The sequence below is a fragment of the Dendropsophus ebraccatus genome, chromosome 8 (genome assembly GCF_027789765.1).
Source record: "Dendropsophus ebraccatus isolate aDenEbr1 chromosome 8, aDenEbr1.pat, whole genome shotgun sequence".
NCBI classification, from domain to species: Eukaryota; Metazoa; Chordata; class Amphibia; order Anura; family Hylidae; genus Dendropsophus; species Dendropsophus ebraccatus.
The window spans coordinates 50133756-50159002 of NC_091461.1; the positions used below are offsets into that span (position 1 = coordinate 50133756).

The 25247-nt window shown below is 40.7% G+C and overlaps 1 protein-coding gene across 1 annotated transcript in view; it reads right to left on the reverse strand.

Annotated features, from left to right (window-relative positions):
- PRKG1 (protein kinase cGMP-dependent 1) overlaps nucleotides 1–25247 on the reverse strand; it is a 788657-nt gene that overhangs the window by 670051 nt on the left and 93359 nt on the right. The window lies entirely within an intron of this gene.

A 25247-nucleotide genomic window follows, 5' to 3' on the forward strand; every position in this document is an offset into this window, starting at 1 on the left:
GAACTGCAGCATGTAAAAAAAAAATATTAAAAAAAAAAGAAGAATTTCACATGATAAAAGTAGTGAATTATTGCATGTTTCTAAAGCCAAAAAAACTGCTGGAAGCTTTAAAAGGAATCAGAAAAGAACAAAAAGTCCAGAAAAGGAAACATGAGAAAGTGTAAAGCTGCCCAAATGGATGTCAGGACAAAGCTATTCCTCTGGATTTTCTCATACACATGCATGCTCCACTTGGCCGAACATGCGGGTGCTTTTGATGGGGAGAGGGGATGATTCCCTTACTTCTTGGAGAGCAATATCAGCCTTATTCAGAACTCAAGCTTTAAGGTAAGATAGCTGTCAGCCACAGAGTGGTGACAAGGTGAATTTAGTGCTCTAACTTCTGTTATTGAGCCCCTGAGAGTCCCCTCCATGGTGCACACCTATTTCTCTAGCCAACACATGGCACAACACATACTACTCCCTATGCCATTATGTAGTGTTGGTGAAAGTGAACTGAACAGGCTGGTATTGTGCTGGGCCGATGATTTACACACGTACACTACCATAGATAACATTGGGGGGGGGGGGGGGTTACTAATGCACTGACTCTACAAGGTGCTATTTAGGCAGAAAATAAATACATGGCAACAACAAGGAAAGGATTATACTTAACACCGCTGCTGCAGAGATGGGAGATAAACACTTGATTTACCTTTTATGGACACTGCTAATTCTCTGGACGCATTGTATTGCCCCCCAAAAGTTATACAAATCCCCAATATACACTTATTATGGGAAATGCTTATAAAGTGCTTTTTTTTTCCCTGCACTTACTACTACATCAATGCTTCACTTCCTGGATAAAATGGTGATGTCACGACCCGTCTCCCAGAGCTGTGCGGGCTGTAGCTGCTGGAGAGGCAGAGGGACACTGAGGGACACAGGGCGTTGGAGGGACACTAAGCAACCCCCTGCCATCATCCTGTCCAGCAGCCACAGCCCGCACAGCTCTGGGAGTCGGGTCGTGACATCACCATTTTATCCAGGAAGTGAAGCCTTGATGCAGTAGTAAGTGCAGGGAAAAAACACTTTATGTGTATTTCCCATAATAAGTGTATATTGGGGAATTGTATAACTTTTGGGGGGCAATACAATACTTAAAAAAAAAAAACATTTTCATCAGACTTCTCCTTTAAGTGATTTACAAGGATATTAGAAATCACATAGACATCAAAAAAGAGGAAAGTTGTGTGACCATTTCGGTAAATCAGGATAACCACTAAGAAGATGCCAAGGAAATATAACTCTACATACCTGGTGTATCTAGATTTAGTTTGTTACAATCATACTATAGAAAAACACCAAAACTTTATGAGTCAAAAGGAGATTACGTTTTAAACTCAGTGATCATTCGGAGATTGTTCTTCCAGCACCAGTGCTATTCCAAGAACAGACTGTTCAGCCTAGGAGACAATAATTCCCAGGCATGCTGTGCTAAAGACAACTTTTTTAGACTGATCCTTATGTCATAGTGGAAGATCAAGCCAGCTTCAACTTCAATGGTTATTCACACTTCAAAAAGAATGTTCCATATTGATAACTATGGAGTATTTCACTTAAATGAAGAATAGAGAACTTTGCATTCAAATATAATCAGATAATGATACATATAACTTTAGTTGAAGAAATACTTATAATAAGATCACCTAAGAAACTAGCTAAGTTTAGAATAGTTTGAGGGGGCCAGGGATGGTTTTGCTCCTAATGTATCAGATGTAGTAATCAAACAGAATATTTTACATTATAGGGCCGTGTTCAGACCTCATAAGAGACCGGCCGTTCCGTGACCCGGCCAGGTCACGGAACGGCTGGTCTCAGAAAAGATTAAGATGATCTTCTGCGCCGCTGAGTTCTGATGCAGGCACATTAGTGCGTGCCCGCATCAGAACTCTCCACTGCACACAATGGAGCGAGCAGCCGGAGCCGCGCGCTCCATAGTGTACACTGACAGGGTTTTCTGCGCCCGCTATTCAATGAACATGTCAATTTCTTGGCGGCGCCGCTAGGGATCCCGGACAGAGTATATAACATGTGTATACACTCCGTCCGGGATTCCATAAAAGGTAATGTAACATATATTTTCTTATTAATCACGGCCGTTGTTGCAATCGGCAACAACGGACGTAGTTTTACAAAAATATACCATCTGGCTTAGATGAGTGCTTCTATCCCCTCATTTTAGGGATTAGTAGGGGTCTTAGCGCCTGGACCCCACAGATCTAAACTTCTCACATACCACTATAACACGTTAGAAGCTTTTCAAAATGATATGCTCCCTTTATTAATATTATTAATGTATGCCTTACTTGCAACAGTGTACAGCAGGGTTAAAGGGGTTATCCAGCAAAAAACTTTTTCTTTCAAATCAACTGGTATCAAAAAGTTACATAGATTTGTAATTTACTTCTATTAAAAAATCTCAAGTCTTCCCATACTTATCAGCTGCTGTATGTCCTGCAGGAAGTGTTGTTTTATTTTCAGTCTGACACAGTGCTCTCTGCTGACATCTCTGGCCAAGACAGGAACTCTTGTCTCGGTTTTCTATAAATCCCCATAGAAAACCTCTCCTGCTCTGGACAGTTCCTCTCTTGGCCAGGGATGTCAGCAGAGAGCACTGTGTAAGACTGAATAAAACAACATTTACTGCAGTACATACAGCAGCTAATAAGTATGGTAAGACTTGAGATTTTTTAATAGAAGTAAATTACAAATCTATATAACTTTCTGGCACCAGTTGACTGTTAACTCTACATCTACATCTGTATAACCAACCAGAATGTTATTAATTGGATAAAAACATCAGCAAACAAGACCCATATTAAGGAATAAATCTTTTTTACAGTCTTTTTACAATTTTCATATTAGTTTTATACCAAATCCACATATGTACATTAACATTTCTAGAATTCTTCATAGCCGAGCGAATAGACATGTATTTAAAGAAACAGTATGTGGTTATTGACATAATTCCAATGTGTCTGGAGTTGATGTGTTCCAGCTGGTAGGAACTTTGCATTAGGGGTAAACAAAGCTCAGTCGGAGGGATTAAACATGGCAACACATGATGTGTCTGTGATAACCCTGTGCTGTTCTGAGGCTGTTAGATCTACTATCGATTAGCTTTCAGTAGCTATGTGGAAAAAAAAAAAACACCTAATCCACTGCACAGCCCTGCATACAGTGAAGAGTATGGGTGTCAAGGACCTCAAGTGTTGGCTCTGCTTACACTACACTCTATCCTTTTGACTGTCAGTAACAGTACTTCTTTGGGGACATTTCTCTGTCAAATTACTCTTGCAACCAAAAATGTTTTGCCCCTGTCTCTCACTGTGCAGACACATAATTGATATAGACATCTAGGTATATTTTTTGTATTATTTATATGTCTTTCTAAGTGCAAAATGAAGCAATATAATCTTTATTAAAAATTAATATTGCTTTTCTGTCCAAAGCCTGTAATTCCTTCACATAGCTGGTTGTTCTGCTGCTTCTGATGATTTAATGGTTTTTCCTATGTGGAGTTTCTCTGCTTTCCTCCCTCAATTATCTTACTAGACATGGCAGCAAGAAAAGAAGGAGGGTGTACTGTACATGGCAGATCAGAGTGTAGAGAAGAAAAAGGATCTAAATGTCCTTTTACAGGGCCCGATATGGATCCATGCAGGAACGCAAGTGGGCACCAATCAGCAAGACTGGCACTAGTTTGCACTGCCTTTAAAAGGCACAAAGAGGCTGGGCCACACGACTGATTGGTAGAGGATTCTTGCTCAGAACTGCTTAAAATTATAAAGCCCGTTTTTTCACATTATGTGAAGTAAAGCCATGCACTTTTGAAGTGCATTTTAATGATGTATAGTAAGAAGGTTAAAAGGTTTTTCACACTTGGATAAATGTTCTTGGTTTCTTGTGTTCATTCTCCCTGTAGCGGAAACTAATTACATGTGGTCAATGAAATCAATGGGCTTCTATCAATGAAGCAGATAACTCCTTCGAGGACTAGATTTGTTACACTATGTTATATAATGGGTAAAAATAAACAGTTTCATCGAAAATGCAAAAGGCAAAGATCTATAAATTGTCATAAAAATGTAATCGCTGACAAAACAGGCATTTAAATAACAAAAATTTCATAGACAACTTTCCCAAAAGACAGTATGCCATCTGCCCTATGAGAACATGTATTTTTAAACTGTCTGTTAATTTGGGGACTGAACAGATGTACTCTGAAGTTGAGGGAATTCCAGTTTTCTCAAAGCTTAATTTTTTTTTTGGTCTAGAAATCCACTGTATTTGTTGACAGTTCTCTAAAAATGGAATACATGTTCAGCTGTCAGAATTTATGTACCATGAATATGACTTACGCTTGGGCCACACTGCGTTTTTGCTGTCCATTTAACATGTAGGTTTAAAGAGGAAAAAATGGGTGTAAAAAAGGATGGTAAAAAGGTTGCTGTTGTATGCCATACTGCAGAATATGTTTTCTATTGACTTACATTATAAGGCTATGTTCACACAACTAGAGATGAGCGAACCTGGAGCATGCTCGAGTTTATCCGAACCCGAACTTTCGACATTTGATTAGCGGAGGCTGCTGAAGTTGGATAAAGCCCTAAGGCTATGTGGAAAACATGGATATAGTCATTGGCTGTATCCATGTTTTCCAGACAACCTTAGAGCTTTATCCAAGTTCAGCAGCCCCAGCTAATCAAATGCTGCAAGTTCAGGTTCGGATAGACTCGAAACCCGAACCCGGTTCGCTCATCTCTACACACAACATATTTCTTGGTATTTCTACAGCCGTTGTTGCCGATTGCAACAACGGCCGTAGTTAATACAAAAAAATATGTTGGCTTGCTGTTTACGGGGTCCCGGCCGGAGCGTATACACATAGTATTCGTTCCGGCCGGGACCCCTAGCGGCGCCGCAAACAACTGACCTCAAAAATCTCTGTCAGTGCACACTATGAAGTGAGCGGTTGCGGCCACAAGCTTCATAGTGTGCAGTGGTGAGTTCTGATGCAGGCCTAAAGATCATGCAGTACCAGCCGTAATGATCTTTCCAGAGACCGGCCGTTCTGTGACCTGGCCGGGTCACGGAACGAACGTTCTCTTACGCCATGTGAACATGGCCTGAAAGAGAAACGGATCAAAACTGGTCCATTTTTTATGTACATGAAAATGTTGACCGTTTTTCTGTACTGAAATTGAAAAAGTAAAATCAATATAAAAATGCAGTATAGATCCAACCTTATTCCAAGGCACAAAAGTGTACATTTAGATTTATCTCACTATTACTATTTTTATATCTAAAGCGGTTTTCTGGGTAAAAAAAATTAAAATGAATAAATATTCCAGAGCTGGGAGTGGTGTGAGAATAATAAACATACTATACCCACCATCTCAGGTCTCAATTAGCTGCCGCACTGATGCTCCAAGTCCCCAACTTGTCTTCGCTTCTTCTGGATTCTGTGCAATCATGATCCCACATGACCTGACAGCTCAGCCAATCAGTGGTCACAGCTGTCACATCTTAGTCACTGATTGGCTTAGTAGGTACATCCTATGTGGTCAGAATGACACAGAACCTGGAAAAAGCAAGGACCAGCGGGGGATCAGGATGGTCAGAATGGCATAATTATTTTAACACCAGCGTTGGAAATGTACCAAATTTTTGCCTGGGCAACCCCTTTAAATTGTCACTGTCGTTATAACTTTCAGAATCTAAATCAACAGTGATATAAAGCAAGTTTGCAATTTACATTCATTATTTATTTTTATTTTTTTTTAGTTTTCATGGAAAACACAGCACTTCCTGTTTTCAAAAAAAAAAGAGGAAACAATCAGAAAACAGGAAGTCCTGTGTATCCAAGGACATCTGAGCGCTCACAGAGATAAGGCAGTCATGTGACTGATGGACACATTGAGCCGTGACTCTCTGTACTGGCCAGAATTCCGCGTTTAGTCTGTTGTTTTCAACCAACACAAGACTAAAAATCTGCCTTCAGGAGACTGGACCTGGATTTCTGGTAAGTACAGCTTTGTTCTACAGCATGATAACAACAACACAAATAATGAATGTATATTGCAGACTTGCTTTATATCACATGTGCTGTTGTTTGAGATTTTGAAAGTTATAACGACAGGGACACTTTTAGGCATATCTTAATGAAATGCCAACAAGAGATGAACAAATCAATTCAGCTCAACGTCTGAGATTTGAGTGACTAGCCCTATATAGTAGCACATCTCCTGTGTTGTCCTGCTAGGAACCCTACCAAGTACAGGATAGACTCAAAACTTACAAAACTTCAGAGTGTCATACAAGGCTTTTCAGTCAAAAGGGACAATTTATATCTAAACCAAACTTATTTGATACCAAATTGAATCTGACGGCCATTTGTAATGAATAGAACCAGAAATATATTTTGAGAAATTTGCTTCTCTCTGATGCCAACCCATTATCACATGGGGAGAAACCTTTACCTTAGGGCAGAAGGACAAACCAATCAGTCGAATATCCCTTTAAAATATGCTTATTAACATATAATTATCATAAAAATTAACAGCTTTGCAAATAAGGACCAGCTTTTCTCACTGATTGGTGGGGTGTTATACCTAGTTAACATATTTCATTCTCAATTCTCAGAGCAATTATCAGTAGAAAGCAATTAATCAAAGCATCTGTTAAGTAATAATTGCATGGTTGGCTGTTTGCTACGTGACACCTTGGCCTCAATTCTTTAGTGGTGGAAATGGATTCAATATTTAGATTAAGATCTTCAGGTCCCAGTTTTAACAGCATTAGCGTTCACAAACATAGGAAGCGAATATCCGCCTAGATAGTCACTTTACATATAATGTCAAGACTGAATACTCATATGCAGCCCTGACATTCTTCATTTAGTGGAATCATGCTAGAGGCTAAAAGTCGCCCACAAGAATGCAGCGGTAGTCATGGCAATAGGATGCATTTAGCCAAGATATACAAATCCTAGAAATTGATGGGAGGTATGATTTTAAAGCGGTTAATGTTTTTGCCGATACAGCAACTATTTATAGAGATCTCCAGAATAAGCTGGTAAACAGCAAGCAGAATATGTAAGGTATTTCATTTGTTATTTGGTATTACTAATTCAATAAAAAAAAAAAAACTCCTTTGACTATTTATGGTGTAATCCATGTACAGCTGCTTACACAATCCAACCAATGGTTACAGATGAAATTGCTATCACGATCAAAGACACCTCGGCCATGTTCTTCCAGTGCACTTTTATTATAGATAGAACGTATATATAATTATATATAGTGGCTGAAGGGCAAAGTTATTTCTCCTTGTAGACACCACCAGCTGAATCCCAGCTTCCGCCTCGGGGAGGGGATGATATAAAAATAATCTTTACTATCCTGTCCCGTCATCCATTACAACTACCCTTCCGATAGTGCCCAATCTCGGCTGACTACCATTTCCTGTTTTAGTCTTGACACACACGAAATGCCGAAGCTAGGACAAGTAAATGCTATCACCTTGATTCAAGGCTCTCTAATGGATCAGACTTTGAAGTGTACCTGTCATCATCAGCGATTTCCTCTTTTAATCAGAAAGTTCCCGTCTGCAAGGATATGAACACACAATGAGACCCCCATTGGATCAGAATGTGGGTTGCACACATTACAATCTTTTTACGGATGTATCCATGTTCTCCAGACAGCCTTAGGGCTGCATTCGACTCCTTCATCCACAAATGCTTCACGCTCAGGTTCAGACAAACCCGAGTGTGCTCCAGGTTTGCTCATCTCTACTGATAAATCAATGAATAAATCAATAGACTATTGAAATAGTCTATAAGTTACCTTTCTGATTTCCGTGGAATCATCTGTCAATCTAAAAGGCCGTCCTAGGGCTGCCAGGAAAAAATGGATGTAGCTGAATGCCAAGTGTTTGGGTTTGGCTATGTTTGGCCCCTGATGAAGTCCACGTGACGGAACGCGTGGGGTTAATCTACCTGATCCACTCGTGAGATAGCAATTGTGATTTTTCATTATTTTGCCTTACTTATGTTTGTATCAATTGCATTATTCTTTGTTGTAATTCATTCATCTTTTGTTCTCAGGACATTGTTCCTCCTTATTATATGCACTTGCACTTTGTGGCACTTAATAATAGGGTCAGATAGTTTACATATATTTGTTTACACTTAAATACCACTGTTACATATCTAATTGCTGCTATCTCTGTATTGTCATGTGGGGTGGACCAATGTCTCACTGTGCCTTATCTTGGCCAGTGATCAGATTACTTGTGTGTTTTTTAAAATGTCTTTTTTCTGATTTAAATAAAGGATATTGATTGTATTGTGGAGGTGCAGACCTTATTTTTCCAGATCTTTTTTGGTGTATATATACGGTTTGTTAGGATCTGGAATGGACTGGTACTCCAAACTTATTGCATGTGGTACCTGCCTATCTGCATATGGTGTTTGTTGGTTTGGCTACGTGGCCAAACCAAGATAATTTTCTGACATGTGCGTAACACTATTCCCAACCATTGGAAAAAGGCTGGAAAAGCAGGATTTTGGCTATGCCAGTATTGTTGCATTATGTTGCGAGTCGAGTCTTGATCACGATTCGGGTTTACGGCTATGCTGTTAGGAAAGACTCTATATATCACAAGCAGCAATTAGAGACCACTTAGTACTGAAATGTTAGACTTCGCTTACATTGCATTTTACTGGAAATAAGATGAAAATGATTTTCTGTGATCAAAGTAACAACATCAGCTCTTAGTAATGCACATTTACATCTCACATATTACAAAACTTTCAGAACTAAAGTGCTGCCGTTCACTACGGTCGTGTAAAGAAAGTTAAATGAGGTACAGCTCCGAGTTCTCACTTTTGTATGCTGTTTGATCTATTCACCTTAACTCAAATTACCCACATGCGCTCTCCATAACCATTAACAGAGCTTCATTCTGTGTAGAAGGGAAAAACTGTAATGAAATCTCAGCATCGGCTCACATAAATAGCCAAATGACCATTAAAAGCCGAGCAATTATTTATGAAGTGTTCCATTATATTTGATCAAGAGATATAAAGTGGTAAATTAAACTGAACCCAAGCACCTGGACAAGTTCCTTAAGATTAGATATTGTATTTCTGCTCAATTTGTATCTGGGAATTCAGAGGTGGGTACTGCAACCATGATCTGTCACCTTGGGAAGAGTAGAATGGGACTGAGCAGTATAAGGCACAGCCGGCCCAAATAAACAAGCAGCTGTGAGTTTAACCAATGAATTGGCACCAGTAATTGCTAAAGCGCTGCAGCTTCCTTGTTCTGCTGTTCGGACCCCCAACAATTTCTGGATTCAAAATGCAGATTTTGGGTTTCAAATCGGTTGAGGAGTTCTGAGCTATACACAAAATAGGTGTATGCTTATGAGGTGGTTCGGTGCATCAAGGGGTGGTGGTCCCGGGCCCTGAAGTACACTCTCTACCCCACCCGGAGGTCTAATAAGGAATGATCCCCTTTGAATATGCTTACTCTCCACTTTCCATGACGTTGTTGTGGTGCCTCAGCTATGAACAATTACCTCCTCACTCCAATGTCTTTTCTGCCAGACAGGAAGTCTTGTATGTACAAAGAGGAAGCTCTGGCAGCCTTGGGCTTCTACTGCACTCACACAAGAGTTCCTGGCTGTCTGCAAAGACATCAGGGAGAGGAAATACTTATAAATGAGGCACCGCAACAACATCATGGAGAGTGGAGGGTATGAATGTTCAAAAGGTGCCCATTTCTTGGGCTGGTGGGCAAGATAAATGGTGCACTTAGGAGCTCGGGACCACCACCCAGTGCACCGAAGCACCTCATTATCATAAACCTGAGAAAAGAGAGAAACACAGGCGCTCATGTGCAGACAACAGGAGTATGTCTGTGTATTAGACAAAATGCACTCACCTATTGGAGTTGCACTGAGGGCACAACACCTAGAATCACTTGAAGAAAAACCAATGGATGATCTCCTGGAATTACTGCCACTGATCCCAACCGGATAGGAAACAACTGGTAATGATTATTAGGACCAAGAAGAAAAAAAGGGGGATCTTGTATCAGGCGCTACACCAGGGTATAAAATAAAACATTTATTGCACTAAATACGACTAAAAACTATTTTGTTTTGAGAACGAAAGGTCCTCTTCATCAGGTATGTGCAAGGTATATGCACATACCTGATGAAGAGGACCTTTCGTTCTCGAAACAAAATAGTTTTTAGTCGTATTTAGTGCAATAAATGTTTTATTTTATTCTCTGGTGTAGCGCCTGATACAAGATCCCCCTTTTTTTCTTCTTTGTCCTAATTATCATAAACCTATTACTGTGTATATCTACAGAGCACCTCATTATCATAAACATAGATAGATATGTTTATTGCCTGAAAAGAAGCAGGACATGTTTTAAGTCAACCCAACCTTTCTGAAATTAATATTCCTAAAATACTATTAGGATGTTCCCAGTGTCAGACTGGGGTATCTGGGGCCCACCAGAGAAAGTTATCCTGGGAGCCCGCCAATCAAGAACTAGTGAAAAACACCATGTCAGTCAGAGTTAGTGCAGGTTATAAAGCTGGGGGCACACTGGAGGATCCTCCGGACCTCTGGTGGACTAGTCCGACAATGGATGTTCGCAGATTGTTAATTCTCGTCCAGTGGCATTGATCATGTTTGGCCTATCTTATAGACTTTAACAGGCTCAAATATGTATGACTGTGTCTTTGAAAAGACCATTCATAAGAGGATTGTTTGTACCTAAGGCAAGACCTTAGAAATACAGCTAGATACCTATATTCTTTTTTAATGTTTTTATGTAACATATGCGGTTTTCTATTTTCTGTAGAGTGCTCCTTTAAAATGCATCCAGCAGGGCGCCTAGGTGATTGACTGTGGCCACATACAGTATCTCTTTAATGTGACATAAGTAAAAAGCCCTCTATGACCTTTGCAGCATGACAGTTCTAGAAACCGCTGACCCCAATCCTAAACTATAAGCAGCGTATCTTGTATGTTCATAAGCTTTGAGAGATTATCCATAATTCCTCTCCTGAGACTCTATTTATTTTACACAGTCCCTTAGCTACTGAAAAGAATGGGGCTTGCTTAGAAAAATACACACAAGACATCATCCCTGCCGTCTGGGACACTTATTCTGTGGCTGCTGTATGATTTGCAGCCCAGTGGAAGATTCCATAAACAGTATATCTAAGGAGTAGGTCGCACATTCCCCAAATTCTTATGCAATGAATGACCTTTTTTTAACAAAATATTCAATGATTATAGATACAAATGCGCCATCTACTGTTCAGCTGTGGTTTTCACACGTAGATGTGAAATCTAAACTTATTTCATTTTAAATAAAACTGTTCATCTTTTTAATGCATTCAATATATATTAGGGACTACAAGGACCACATAGTGTGTGTCAGTGTCATAGGTAGGATCCATGGACCCATGTCCCCAGGGGCAGGAAAGAGAAAAGTAATCTGCTGCACTCACAGCTGATCCACACTGATAAGTCATATAGCTCCTGCAGAAGGCAGAGGAGTCTGTATAGCAGAACAGGAGCTTAGTGGCTTCTTGGAATGAAACTCTACAGATTCTTTTCTACCACTGTCCATAACTAGAAATCTGTCAATCATCAGTGAGTGGGCAGGGGCAGCTACACCTAATAAATACTGGTGACTCTTCTCTAGCTTTACTAGGCATGTACTGCAAGCTTCTGGATGTAAGCACTTGTAAACTACTGTACACCAGGGCCGTATTTACCTCTAGGCACCAGTGGTCCGTGCCTGGGCAGCGCCTTTTAGGGGGCAGCACCAGGGAGCAGGGGGAAGGAAACAACATTTTTGTTTGTTTTTATTTTTTTTAGTCTCCCACCTTCCGTTCAGACTTGCCAGTAAATCTGGTGTCTTCAGTGGGGGGGAGTTATAGGGGTATTGGTCAGGTCTGGTGTGGTGGTGTTATCCAGTAACAGTATGGCGGTATTGGTCAGGTCTGGTATGGCGGTGGTAAATGTGACGCCTGGAGCTATTACCTACCAATCTACTAATCCTGTGGTGAGAAGTCTTTTGACAATATGCAGACGGCTCTAATCATTGATTCAATGGGGAAATTTGTTTATATGTTTTAAGCAGTAAAAAAACATGAAAAAAGCAATTCAGACAATGTTTCTACATGTAGAGAAATGCATGTGGCGAAACCACGCTCCTCATACCATGTCACCATGTGACAGTTAAATTAACCTTTGTCAAATAAGTTTTTACTTATGTTACTTAGATAAGAGTTTACATAGTGGTTGCCATCCATGATCTTTGAATTATCATAGCAAATAGGAGAAACCTAATGGAATGGGTGCCAGGCCCCTTAGCTCACGTCAAATAAAAAAAAAATAAAAAAAAGAAGACTTGAACCTATGCAATGATATCATATTTTAAGGTTTTTCCTTGGCAATATAAAACTACTATCTGTACTGCCTCTCTGTGCCCTAAAACTATACCAGGTGTTAAATCTGCTTTTATTTAATTTTTAACGATTTTCGAGTATTCTAACTATAATCCTTACTTACCTCTTCTTGATCTGCTGCCGCTTCTGATGTAAGATCTTCCTGTCCAGGTTATGTTCACATTTTGCCAGCCTCAGATATTGTTGCGGTCCTTTGATCAGCTCTGTGATTGGTTAAGCAGGGAGCACAATGTATGGAAACACAGCCGGGACCGAAAGAGCTCAAAGTGGGATCAGCAGGAGAGCAAGGAGGGGTAAGTATGGGCTTTGTTACTGTTTTAGGCTATGCTCACACTACATGAACATCCGGCCGTTACGTGACCCAGCACGTGCTTGCATCAGAGCTTCCCATAGCACACAATGAAGCGAGCGGCCGCTCGTTTCACTGTGTGAACTGACAAGTCTTTCTGCGAACGGAATTCACTGAATTCCGGCTGCAGAAAACTAACATGTCAGTTTTTTCCAGCGCCGCATGCGATCCCGGCCGGAGCGCATACGATGTGTGTACGCTCCGGCCGGGATCCCATTGAAAATAAGGCCATGTTCCTCCCCTCAAAACTACGGCCATAGTTCTGCGGCGAGAACTACGGCCGTAGTTTTACGTAGTGTGAACATAGCCTTAATGCACAGGGAAGCAGAAACAATTTTTGTATTTTTTCCTAGAAACCCCTTGTCAGGGCAGGAGAGTACACACACCAAAAGACAGTGGGCCCTAGGTCTCAACCCACCCACTGTCCCTACCTACTTGCCTCAGTCGGCCCTAAGCAGCCGTGGACAATCACAAAGGCATTCCCTATGCTGTATATGTGAAACACGCAACAAGATGGAAGAGAGGTAAACAAGCCAAGTCAGAACCACACGGACAACGTAGTACAAAATCAGCAATACAATCGGATAGTCAAGGGTCAGGCGGGAGGTCAGATATCAAGTCGAGCTGTCATAGGGAATTAGGAAGAGAAATGCAGGAATAGACACGGGAAAGCTGGGACCGGGAGTTAACCTAATAGCCAGAGATCAGGAAATGACCGCTGGCTCTTTAAATACAGGACCAGGAGCCCGGACCAGAGCGTTATTGGTCCGGACTCCTGAGCCCTGATCTCAGACACATGTGGTGGCTGCAAGTCGAGTGGCAGGAACTTCTGCCACTCAATCTGAGCCAATTCCTGCTCAGCTGAGCACTATTCTGCTCAGCTGAGTGCCCGCACGTCACCGGAGCCCGCAGCGCCGCTGGTCTCCGTGACGTCACCTGTCCCTGGCCGGACATAATCCAAGTCAGCCGTTCCTAGTTTATCACTAAAAAAGATGGTCATCTGAAATATTTTCAGATCTCTTGTGATACCAAAATCCTATAAAGCAATTATTTACAGTAATGTACAAAGTATTAGGCAGGTGTCGGAAAATGCTGCAAAGTAAGATTTGGTTCCAAATTTTAATTCAGCAGCAGGACATTGACCCCAAACACACAGCCAATGTCCTTTGGAATAACATCCCTGCCAAATTCCTTTAAAACTGTTTACGAGTTACCTAGAAGAACTGATGCTGTTCTAAAGACAAAGGGTGGTCACACTAAGTATTGACTAGATTGGGATTTTTCTTCTGCTCATTTACTTTGCATTTTGTTAATTGATAAAAATAAACCACTAACCCTCCTATCAATGAAAGCATTCTTACTGTAGCAGGTCCCACCTGCCTAAACTATTAGCACAGTAACGTACAGTATGTTACTTTCTAAAAATGTAATAGATATTGTACGAGCTATGGTTATTCCTAACACGCATCGCTGCTTTTATTCTAGGTTTGTTCTGTAATGGGACATTGCAGTATGTGTCATACATTAGAGAGGGGAAGCTTGTGCTGCCACCTTGTGTAAAGTCAGGAGACCTCATTCATTGTAGACCTTCAACCTTTCAAAACTCCTGATTTAAATCCTAATGTTAATATGAGTATTTCCATATTTAAATAATAAAACTTACCTGTTTAAGGAGAGGACTCAAATACTACTGTCATTGTGTACTGCTCAGTAAGGTATTTGTTAGCTAGACTGAAGGTTCTAAACTTCTTCCTATATCTTTTAACCGGGGTTCAAAACTTTGCTCCTGTCAGTGCAGCCTCTTGTTTTATGATTTTACTTCTCTGACCTCTAACCTGTGTGAAACCTCTGCCCCTGTCAGTGTTGCTGCACAGAACCCCATATACTGCTCAGCATTTTAGCAGGACAGGCATAAGCAGTCAACCTTAAAGTGCCCCTGTCAGGACCCTTATTCTGATCCAATTGGGGTCATGCGCATTACCATCTCTGTATGTTATGTCTTCATAGATACCTACATTTTTGGCTACCACTATCAGTGGTGAGGTTTGGGTATCTATAGAGGTCCTCAGGTGGATTGCACACGGATCGAAGCGCTGGCTTCCTAACAAGTACACTAAATAGAGGTGAGAGGGAATCGTCACGGTCCCCCTAATTTATAGACCCAGTCACAGCTGAAACATCCCCAATCTCTATACTGTAGCTATGCCAATGTTTGTTAATGTCAAATTACTGTCCTGCTACAAGGTATACTGTATATATAAAAGAATGACATTGAAGTCATGCATAGCCCTACGCAAGCTTGGCAAAGTGGGCTTAGCGTAAATGTGGGCTCTCGGTTTCTTATATGTGCTGGACCCTAAGATCTTTATTATTAATCTCTCCAAGTGTGCCTACTGCTGATGCCAGTCATTACCTTCTTTAATAGTGACATAGGGGGAACAGCACTAAAGACCAAAATATACATCTATTGTTTGAAAGGAAGATCCTGCAAGGAAAATATGTCTGGAGTCTTACATTTAAAGGGGTTGTCCAGGATTAGAAAAGGCACAGCTACTTTCATGCAAAAACAGCACCACCCCTGTCCTTAGGTTGTGTGTGGCATTACTACTGAGCTCCATTCACTTCAATGGAACTGAGCCACAAAACCAAATCCAGCCATGTTAAAGTTGAGCTGTTTGCCTATCACCCACGTCACATACTTCTGGCCATGTATATATCAGTACTTGCCATCACAGCCAGTCACCTGGTCAGGCTATCTTTTGCATTGTGATGTAGAAGGACACAGTTTCTCGATTATTGTCACTCTCTGTGCAGTTGGATGTGCCATCTATCTACTTCATCTTGCTGCAGCTCAAGCTGTAAACTAGACTCTGTAAACTGTCACAGCCTATAATCTATACATTCAGCTAAATCCTAGCCTCTGTAGATCCCTCTATTTATGGGTAAGAGAGAGGACAGTTTATATTAAGGGCCTGTCCAAGGACGGAGGGTTTAACTTGATATATCCCAGTGTTCTCAAAATAGCTACTATAATAAAGAAGAGGTAAATTATTCACGAAGGTCAAAGCTGCTGCATTGGTTATCTTACCTTAGTGACAACAATCCTTAAAATATTAGACCAAAATCTTTTTTTTTTTTTAAATGTCTGTCATTGCTGTGAGCATGAGTCAGCCACCTATGAGATGGTTCTTATTCCAACAAGTGTCCATGGCTTTAAAGAGGTTTAGTGAGAGGGGATTTTCTAAAGGATTAGGGGGTGAAGTTTAAAATTAAGATGCAAACCATTCCTTTCTGCTTCCTCTGATGTGTTAGCTAGTGTTCAGCGACCATACTCAGTCAAGCATAGGGCTTGATTGAGCATTGGAGTTCTCGATCAAGCTCAATGCTCCATTGAGCACCTCATGGTGCATGGGCAAAGGTGGCCATACACCTTTAATAACTGATGGCCGCATGATCGTTCAGCCATCAGTTTTATCTCCCACCCGCCAAAGTAAACTATTTCATTTTTTCATTCTATTTTTTTGTATATTTCAGCCCTTGAAGAGATTTTTAAATGAACTATACAGCAAATATATATATATCAAATAAAATGCAATAGCTTTCTACCACACACATTAGAACTCAGGTAGTATACCTGCAATTGCTTGAAGGTTAGTAGCGGTAGTACATTGCCATGTCAATGGAACCTACTAGGACACAATAAACTATTTTTCTAAAATAACATCTTCCCTAAGTCACAGCGGCCAATATTTTTAATGGCGGAGCCATATGATGCCATGGTTTATTGCACTATACCCCACCTTGTAAAGTGGGTTAATAAGTTCTGCACCAGTAGTATCATAGTCATAGTATCATAGTTAATAGGGTTGAAAAAAGACAAGTCCATCAAGTTAAACCTACAGAAACCCTACTGTGTTGATCCAGAGGGAGGTAAAAACCCCTATGAGGCAGATGGCAATTGCCCCATTACAGGGAAAAAAATTTATTCCTCTGGAATAAATCCCTGGATCAAAGTTTTATTACATGAAACCTTGTCATTATAGAATCTTTAAATATTAGGAATACGAGTCTGTCTAAAACAGTACTTAATTACTGCAAAACTCGTTGATGGATACTTTCAGGGCCTGGTGATTTATGGATTTTAATGTTTTTAAGGCAACACCTCCCTACTTGTTGTGTTAGGCAGGTGAGATTTGTGGGAGAATTTACATCATCCCTAGTCATGTCATTTGCTATAGGATTCTCCTCTCTGAATACAGTAGGGAAGAATGTATTTAGTAGATTGGCATTTTCCTCTCCCCCCTCCACCATTACACACAGATTATTATTGAGGAGACCAACATTTTCAGTTTTAAGTCTCTTATTATTTATATAGCTGAAGAACCTTTTTGGATTCTTTTTACTTTCTGTGGCAACCCTTCTTTCTGTTGCAATTTTTTTGTTGTTGTTTTTTACACAGTTTATTCTTCTGCCTATAAATGTCTATTGTCTATAATTGTCTATTTTATGAACAATATACCAAACTCAAACTCAAACTACAATACATAGTGAATGCCATTAAGAGCATAGTGGTGCTTCATCATTCCTCCTGGCCCCAGGGGATGCAGTCTAGACCATCGAAATAAACAGAAGGGTGGGTTCACGTGTACTTTCATGATTTCCATTTTTCTGGTACTTTCAGGTACCAAAAATTAAAAAATAAACATGTACCACTGATTTCAGTGGGGCACAAAGAGGGTTAGTTTGCTAGGAGGGAATTAGTGCATGCACCCATTTTACCCGTATTCAGAATATGGACCGTAACAGTTATTTTTTTTAGAATGGTTTGCAATTGATGGAGCCTTGTTCTTATTAAAGTTTTTAGCTTTCTTTCTGACATTCATTTTTTCCATGAAAACTGACTTTGCAACCAATACTATCCCTAGACATAGCGTCAATTGAAAGACCTTCCCTGTGTAGAAGTAAAGGAAGTATCTACTCTTTCGACCCATTACATACAAAGGTCACGAAAAGACCTGTACAAGAAAACTTTCCATGTAGTTAAAATGTTATCCAGAATATGTATAGTTTCAGTGTAAAAATATACAGTAGAGACAGTTTGCTTCTGCTCAGTGCTGTACCCATTCCTACTCTGCTATCCCGAAGAAAAGGTCACATTCTGCATTTGACTTTTTAGTTTTGAAAACAAATCCAGTACAATGACAGTCACATATCCAGACTCTCCCACCATGCATAGGGCATGTGTGCAACTGGTCAGCAAACTAATCCATTTACTGACATGTTTAGATACTGTATGCCCTGTCCAATACCGTACAATTTATCCTACAGCTCCTATAATATTCTATCAATGCACGCGGTGCCTAAAGTGTGAACAGCTCTGATGCTCTGCAGGTATACTGAAAAAGGCAATGCTAATGAAGCTTGTATTGTTATGGAGGCTGTCAATATATGATAGACAATAGAATAACAAGCACTTAACACACGATCAGCTCTAGCACTGCGTGAAGGTTTCGGCCTTTGATGGCGAGAACATCGGGAGAGCCCTGTGTTTATATGTTGTCATTCTGCTTGGTAACCTCCCATGGATATTAACAATGTAGGAGCTCAAACATCTTTCATTTGACATTTTTTGATATTCACAAGAAACCTCATAATGTAAATCCACAGGACATCTGTCTTTTTACAATGCATTATGTGCAAACAATGGTGACAGCTAAAATATACTCATTTCCCTGTGATGTTTCACGTGTCACTGAAAAATAAAAGAACCGCTTCTCGCCATGATCTAAGCCGAAATGTATTTCCTTTCTTATTGCAACTCACAAAGAAGCACCTGTTCTGTATCTAAACTCATATAGTCTATTTGGGAATACAGTGTAGGTAATGGAATCTGGTGGCTTCATAAAGCACATTGACATATACGCACAATAAGAGTGCTATACGGGTGTAGAGAATATATATTAATCAGAAAGCTCCTACAGTTTCATGTACAGGGAATTCGAGTGATTTTTCCAGACAAAGGCATAAAGCAGATCTGGCTGGTTTCCTAGAGATAAGTAAGTAACACAAAAGCTGGATGGCTCCACTAGGAGGAGATAAAAATAAAGTAGGTCTTAAATATTCTGTCACTTGCAGAGTTTCCACTAGATACAGCTGCTAACCATGATAAGGCAAAAAGTAAGGGAACCACGTCAATTCTTACAGGTAATACACAGTTCTCCTGGTGACGCTTATGCTAAAAGGGGAAATCTAATAACGTGTTCTTCTTAGATCAAGTCAAGTCATTTGTATCATAAAACTGTGGGAGTGCACTGGATTGTATATAAGCTTCCTGTTAGCCAGCAGGTATCCTTAACACTGTTATAGTTCCTATATTTTATAAGGAATTATAGTGTTCTTTTCCATTTTTTTCTCCTATTATTTATATTTTAAAATAATCTTAAAATATTGCAGTTTTTAGTCTGGCCACTAAGCCCAATAATAATAAGCTGATACGTCCTGTTCTATAGGTAAATGGTGTAGAGGTGTCGGATACCCGTGGTTGAGCGGCAGACGTAGAGAAACCCGTGGAGGCGCTGGCCGGTAGTGCAGAAACAGATGAAAAACTGGTACTTAATTAAAAGCACATTTATTGTCTGGAAAAACAATGCCTTTCGGGGTACGGGGACCCCTTTATCAAGTTAAAAGAGACATACCTACATACGGGTATGTCTCTTTTAATTTGATAAAGGGGTCCCTGTACCCCGAAATGCGTTGTTTTTTTGAGACAATAAATGTCAAATCCCCAGCTCTTTTAGCTGCAATGTCACGGCTGATGGATTGCCTGCTCAGCCAGTCAATGACTACAGCGGTGTCCATCTCCAGTCAGTGATTGACTGAGCGGGCGATCCATCAGCTTGGTATGTAATGTTGCAGCTCGAGGAGTTGCAGGAGGCTGGTGACTATTGGAAATGATTAAGGAAGAGCTACCCTATAGACAGGAGTGGAGCTGTTTCTGGAAGAAGGCTGTGTTCAAATATTGTGTATATCTGTTGCATTTTTAACATGCATTTTTATTGGTGAACTTATTGGGAGTTCACCAACCAAATCACATCATACATATCCAGGTAGGGATCCCCTCCTTGTCTATTCATTTCAACAGTTTTATTTATATTACTCTTTGGCAGCCCTTTCAATATACAATTTAATCAGATTGTCAGCAGTCTCCTTTATGTTAACAAATCCGCTGTATATAACCGTATACCAGTGGATTCTAAATGCTGGGACTTGTAGTGTATAGAAATGTCTGTGAACCACAAGTGTCCCTCCAAAAAGTTGAGAGGTATGGAGGAGAGCTGAGTGCAAAGCATTATGGGGAGGTTTGATGTCATGTGTTTTCAGTCATCATCATCATCATTATAAACTTTACAGCAATGGAGCAGCTGCCAGAAAGAAAACACAATCTGATTTGCCTATAACAACCAATCACAGCTCATCTTTCATATCTTAACAATCTCTTATAAAATTAAAGCTGAGCACTGATTGGTTGCTATGGACAAGTCAGACTAAGTAATTTGAGAAACGAAAGCTGAGCTGTGATTGGTTGCTATGGGCCACATCAAACCATATTATTTAGTGTTCTTAGTGTGGCCTAACCATAGGCTGTTTGCTTGGTCACAAGTGTGTTTAGTGACCTCTGCAGTAAAGCGCATCACCAGTCATTAATGGGTTAATGCTTCAGATGTGTTTACCTGCAGTAACCATGGCAACCATGCACTGTGATGACAAGCGCTTATGTCATAAAGAAGGTTCCATAAAGCCCTACCCTTGATGTAATCTGGACGTTCTAGCAGGGGAAAAGGGGTGGTCTGCTTCAAACTACCCCTTCATCGAGTCGCCACCTTCTTAAGAAGTGGACCTGGATCTGTGAGGCAAAAAAGATACATCCACCTAGCAATCAATAAGGTGACATATATTGCAGCCAGATTTCTCTGACATCCAGTTTATTATATTTGTAGTATGGTATTACCCTCTAAGCCCAGGGGAGGGGCAACTCTCCAGCCATGGCTCCCTTGAGGTTTCCCCCACAGGGGGGTTTTCCTCGCCTGAGTGCTGGAGGGTGACTCTTGGTGAGTCGGGATCTGTGCATTTTCAATATCATGTAATTTTAAATAAAATTTGGACCCTTTGACACCTGATTACAATGTGTTGTGTCTTTATTTTGCTTCTTTGGTTTAACTTATTATTCTTGGGAGTGGGGGATCCATCACATATTGCAGAGTAATAAAGCTGGACATCTGCCTGATACACAGATCTATCACCTGCACAATGAGCGCAAGTAGCGCAAGGTTTATACCTACATCTGGAAGGTTTGTGAAAAGTTTTTTTCAAGTGACAGGATCACACCAATCCTAGCATGTCATAGCAATATGGACACCATCATATATACTGTTTGTTGCAGGGAAATGCTAAAATCAGGGATTTCATCAAATCCCTAAGGATTTGGAGTATGTATCATGTGTGTGTGTGTGTGTGTGGGTGTGTGTGTGTGGGTGTGTGTGTGTACTATGTATGCATATAGGAAATGTGCATTTCTTTATGTCTGTGTATGATGTGTGTATGTATTGTGCATATTTCTACGTAATATGTATGTACAGGTTATGTTCACTTATTAGTAACTCCCCCTCCCATAACTAAACTTGCTGGGGACTCAGCGCTTAAGTGTCAATTAAGCAGGGAGAGGCCTCTTTGAATCTTTATACCAGAGAATAAAAGCATTTTCTATGCTTTGGAAGCACAGACAAATATATTTAAGGTACCATGTGTCTTCTTGACCTAACAGCATCTTACAGTGTCAGCAATTTGGAACAAGAATTACAGCTGACAAATTTTCTAAAGTAGAAGTGCAGGAAGATAATAAAGAAAATATACTTACCAGTCTCTCAGGTCACAATCACTGCTGCCAAAAGTAATTTTTGCTCGGGTTCAGTGTACATCACAGCACTGGCGGCTCCTCCAGCTGCAATGTCACGGAACGGCTAATGGATTGCCTGCTTAGCCATTCAATGACTGCAGCGGTGTCCCGTCCCAATCACTGATTGGCTGAGTAGGTGACATTGCAGCTGGAGGAGCTGCAGGAGGCTGGTGTCTGTCATATCTTTAAGGAAGTGCTACGAGGGCACAGGGACCGGAAAGTGTCCTTTTATTATTATGTTCTTGCACCCCCCTGCCTGCCTGAGATTTGCTATCTTCATGATACTTCTACTTTCAGGAAAATTAAGGGGCGCGCTGTATGCATAGAGTGACTAAAAAGTTACTAGTAGTGAGCTAGCATTGCTGGTCACATACACAGCTCTGTGCAAGGTCACTATAGTAATGTAAAAGGTTTGACGTTGGTCATATCTGGTATATGTAGGCTGGGCCCCTAGAATTAAATTTCCTGGTGGGCCCAAGGTACCCCAGTCTGACACTGACCACATTGTTTAGTATCTGACACATTCAGTAAAAAAATTCAGAATTTCTGAATTTTGCCATGGTAACTTCACTTGCTGTCTACAGAGTTCAATAGTGCGCGCTGTTTCGGACATGTGCCATGTTCTTGCAACTTTCTGACACAAGCGTAAAAATTTGCTTCTGTATTTACAATGAAGGGCGATATACAAACATACAAGGCTTTGTCATGGTCATTGCTAAATGAACCAGAATCAAGTGTTACAGTTTTACTGTACAGATGTGAACTGTTTAATGCCTCAGAAAATCCTGTCCCCAATGTATGCCATGTCAGATATAATGGGAGCTGACAGAACTGTCTCTAGGGGCAGCCAGCAACACTGTCTGTGGTATCGGCCCTTTAACCGGGCAGCGTGGGAAAATTGTGATGAGGTTTCCTTAGTCATCAGTCAGAGCCCTCATTAACTCCAGTCTATGGATAAGGGACATCAAAATGTGAAGTGACAAATCTGTAAAGAAGAGAAGTTTTCTTTTAATATATGAACAGATATTTGGCCTCTTTTCAAACACTGTTAATCTCAATTAGATTGTGAGCCTTGCTGGGTACAACGTCTGATATGGGTGATTACAATGATGGACGGCAGTCTGGTGATATATGTGGAAAGTATGTGTGTGTGCTCCTCCTTGTAGATACAGTATAGGAGACCATCAAAACTGTCTGCTCCAAAAGGCATCTACTACTTTAGATACTTTTATGAACCTTGTGAAAAGGGAAAGGGGCTTCAGTATAAAAAGGACATGGCTTATATGCACATTTTTGACATAATGCTAAGCCATGTAAGGCTAGGTTCACACTTTGTAAAAATGACGATCGTCTTTCATAACAACGGCCATCATTATTTTGAAAATTTGCACAATGGCTGTATTTATGAAAGACGGAAGTTATTTTTACATAGTGTGAACCTAGGCTAAGGTTACATTCACACTGAGAAATTCCACGGGGAACCCCCACCACAGACTCCGCTTAAAATCCTGCCTGCCGTACTGTCTCATGTCAATTCTTTGAGCGGACAGAGGCAAAGAGGAGGCACACTATACATCACATTGAGACAGTGAGGCTGGTGGGATTCTGAGTGGAGTCCATGGCGGGGTTCTGGTCGGAATTTCCACCTGTTTTCCTCAGTGTGAATGTACCCTAATGGTGCATATATAAACTAGACAGACGTGTCAGATGTTTAAACAGCACAAGTCACTGATAAAAATCTGGCACATTCTAAAGCCATCTAGTCTAAGTTTACATTGTCTGAGAAATACAGCTTTTGATCTCCTCCAGTGTATACATGTAGTAGATTTTTACATGATATTCTTGTATATAGCCATATATGTTCATTTGGACTGTTTCATAGTACAAATAGTAATGTAATATTTTTCCAGTGAAACCTTTCCAAAAGACCTTAGGTAAAGATCACTCCCTTATCCAGGCCAGATTCCCCTTTTAAAAAAGACTATGACCCTACAAAACCAAATTTCCAATTTTGGGTGGTCATCTCATATAGGTTTCACTGTGTGCTCTTTTGCATAAATCTTTAATCCATACATTATATGCTCTAGGATTATTGGTGCTTTGGGAATAATAAGGAAACGTCTACACACATCTGTTTATATGTTTATGAGAAAGTCATCTCTGGCTCAGATCCATGAGAAGTCCTATAAATACGGAGATCTGCCAGACAAAACCTTCTAATTATAAGAAGCAGCAATCACAGAGACCCTGGTATAACCTAGGACCCTGCATTGGAGGGACGGGCTCTATGTTTCTGTTTACAGAATGGAACGTCAGAATAATTCACTTCCTTTCTCTTTAAACCACAAATTTTGGTGAGAATTAAATTTCAGGATTAGAAAATACAACCCATGGGAACAGCGCTTAAATACACACGTCTACTAAAAAGCCAGGAAACAGAACAGCTATGGTTTTCTTTCAGTTTACTCTTTAACTGATTGACTGCTGGAAATCACAAAGCCCGTACAGGGTGCTCTTTACTACCATTCCCTATGAAGAGTTGTAGTTAGACTTACATTCCCATAAGAAAGATTCCATTCGATGCCATAGCCTTGTATCCATATAAAGACAGAACGGCCTATTGGCGGTAGTGGAGTAGGCGGTCCATAGGGCTATAACTGCTCCACAAACTTGGGAGGCCCCTTCCCCACCACTGCACTGCTATGCTTGGTCTAGAGTCAGCATCAATCTAACAATGATAGAGACATAGGGGAACATTTACGAAACTTGTGGCTGGGGCAGGGTCCCTTCTTCCTGGCATACGCCAGCCATATCCCCTGCTTGCCTGACGGGCAGGCGGGGGGGAGTGGGGGGCTTGGGGGGTGTGGTAAGACAGGGAGGAGGCATGGCTCGCAGGCATAAATCATGATCCAGATCTGCACCTGCTGGATTTGGTACAAAGAGCACAGGTTTGCGCAACCGGACGGCTGGATTTACTATGAGGCGTGGGTCTCTTAGTGAATCTGGATGGGGAAAAGAGGGGGGTGGGGCTAATTTAAGACCGGCGTACGAGTACAAGTCTTGATAAATCCCCCCCATAAAGATTAACAAAAGGAAGGAGTTAGTAAGGGAATAAGCTACCTTGAAGTATTTGATAGTGGATGATGTCTTGATGTGGTCATAGCAAGTGCATAGTGCTAAACACTCGACTTTTGATGGTGCCCCAGTGTGGTGTCACCTAGACCTGAATAAGTGCTTAGGAGCAGGACGTCATTACCAGGTGTTACCTACCAGATTCTTTACAAAAACGGAGAAGCAAATGTCCCCTGTAAGACTTAGTAGATAGGAGGAAAGTAAGTAATACCATATGGCCCCAAATGATTACCTCTAATACCTCCAGGGCATTCATTTACT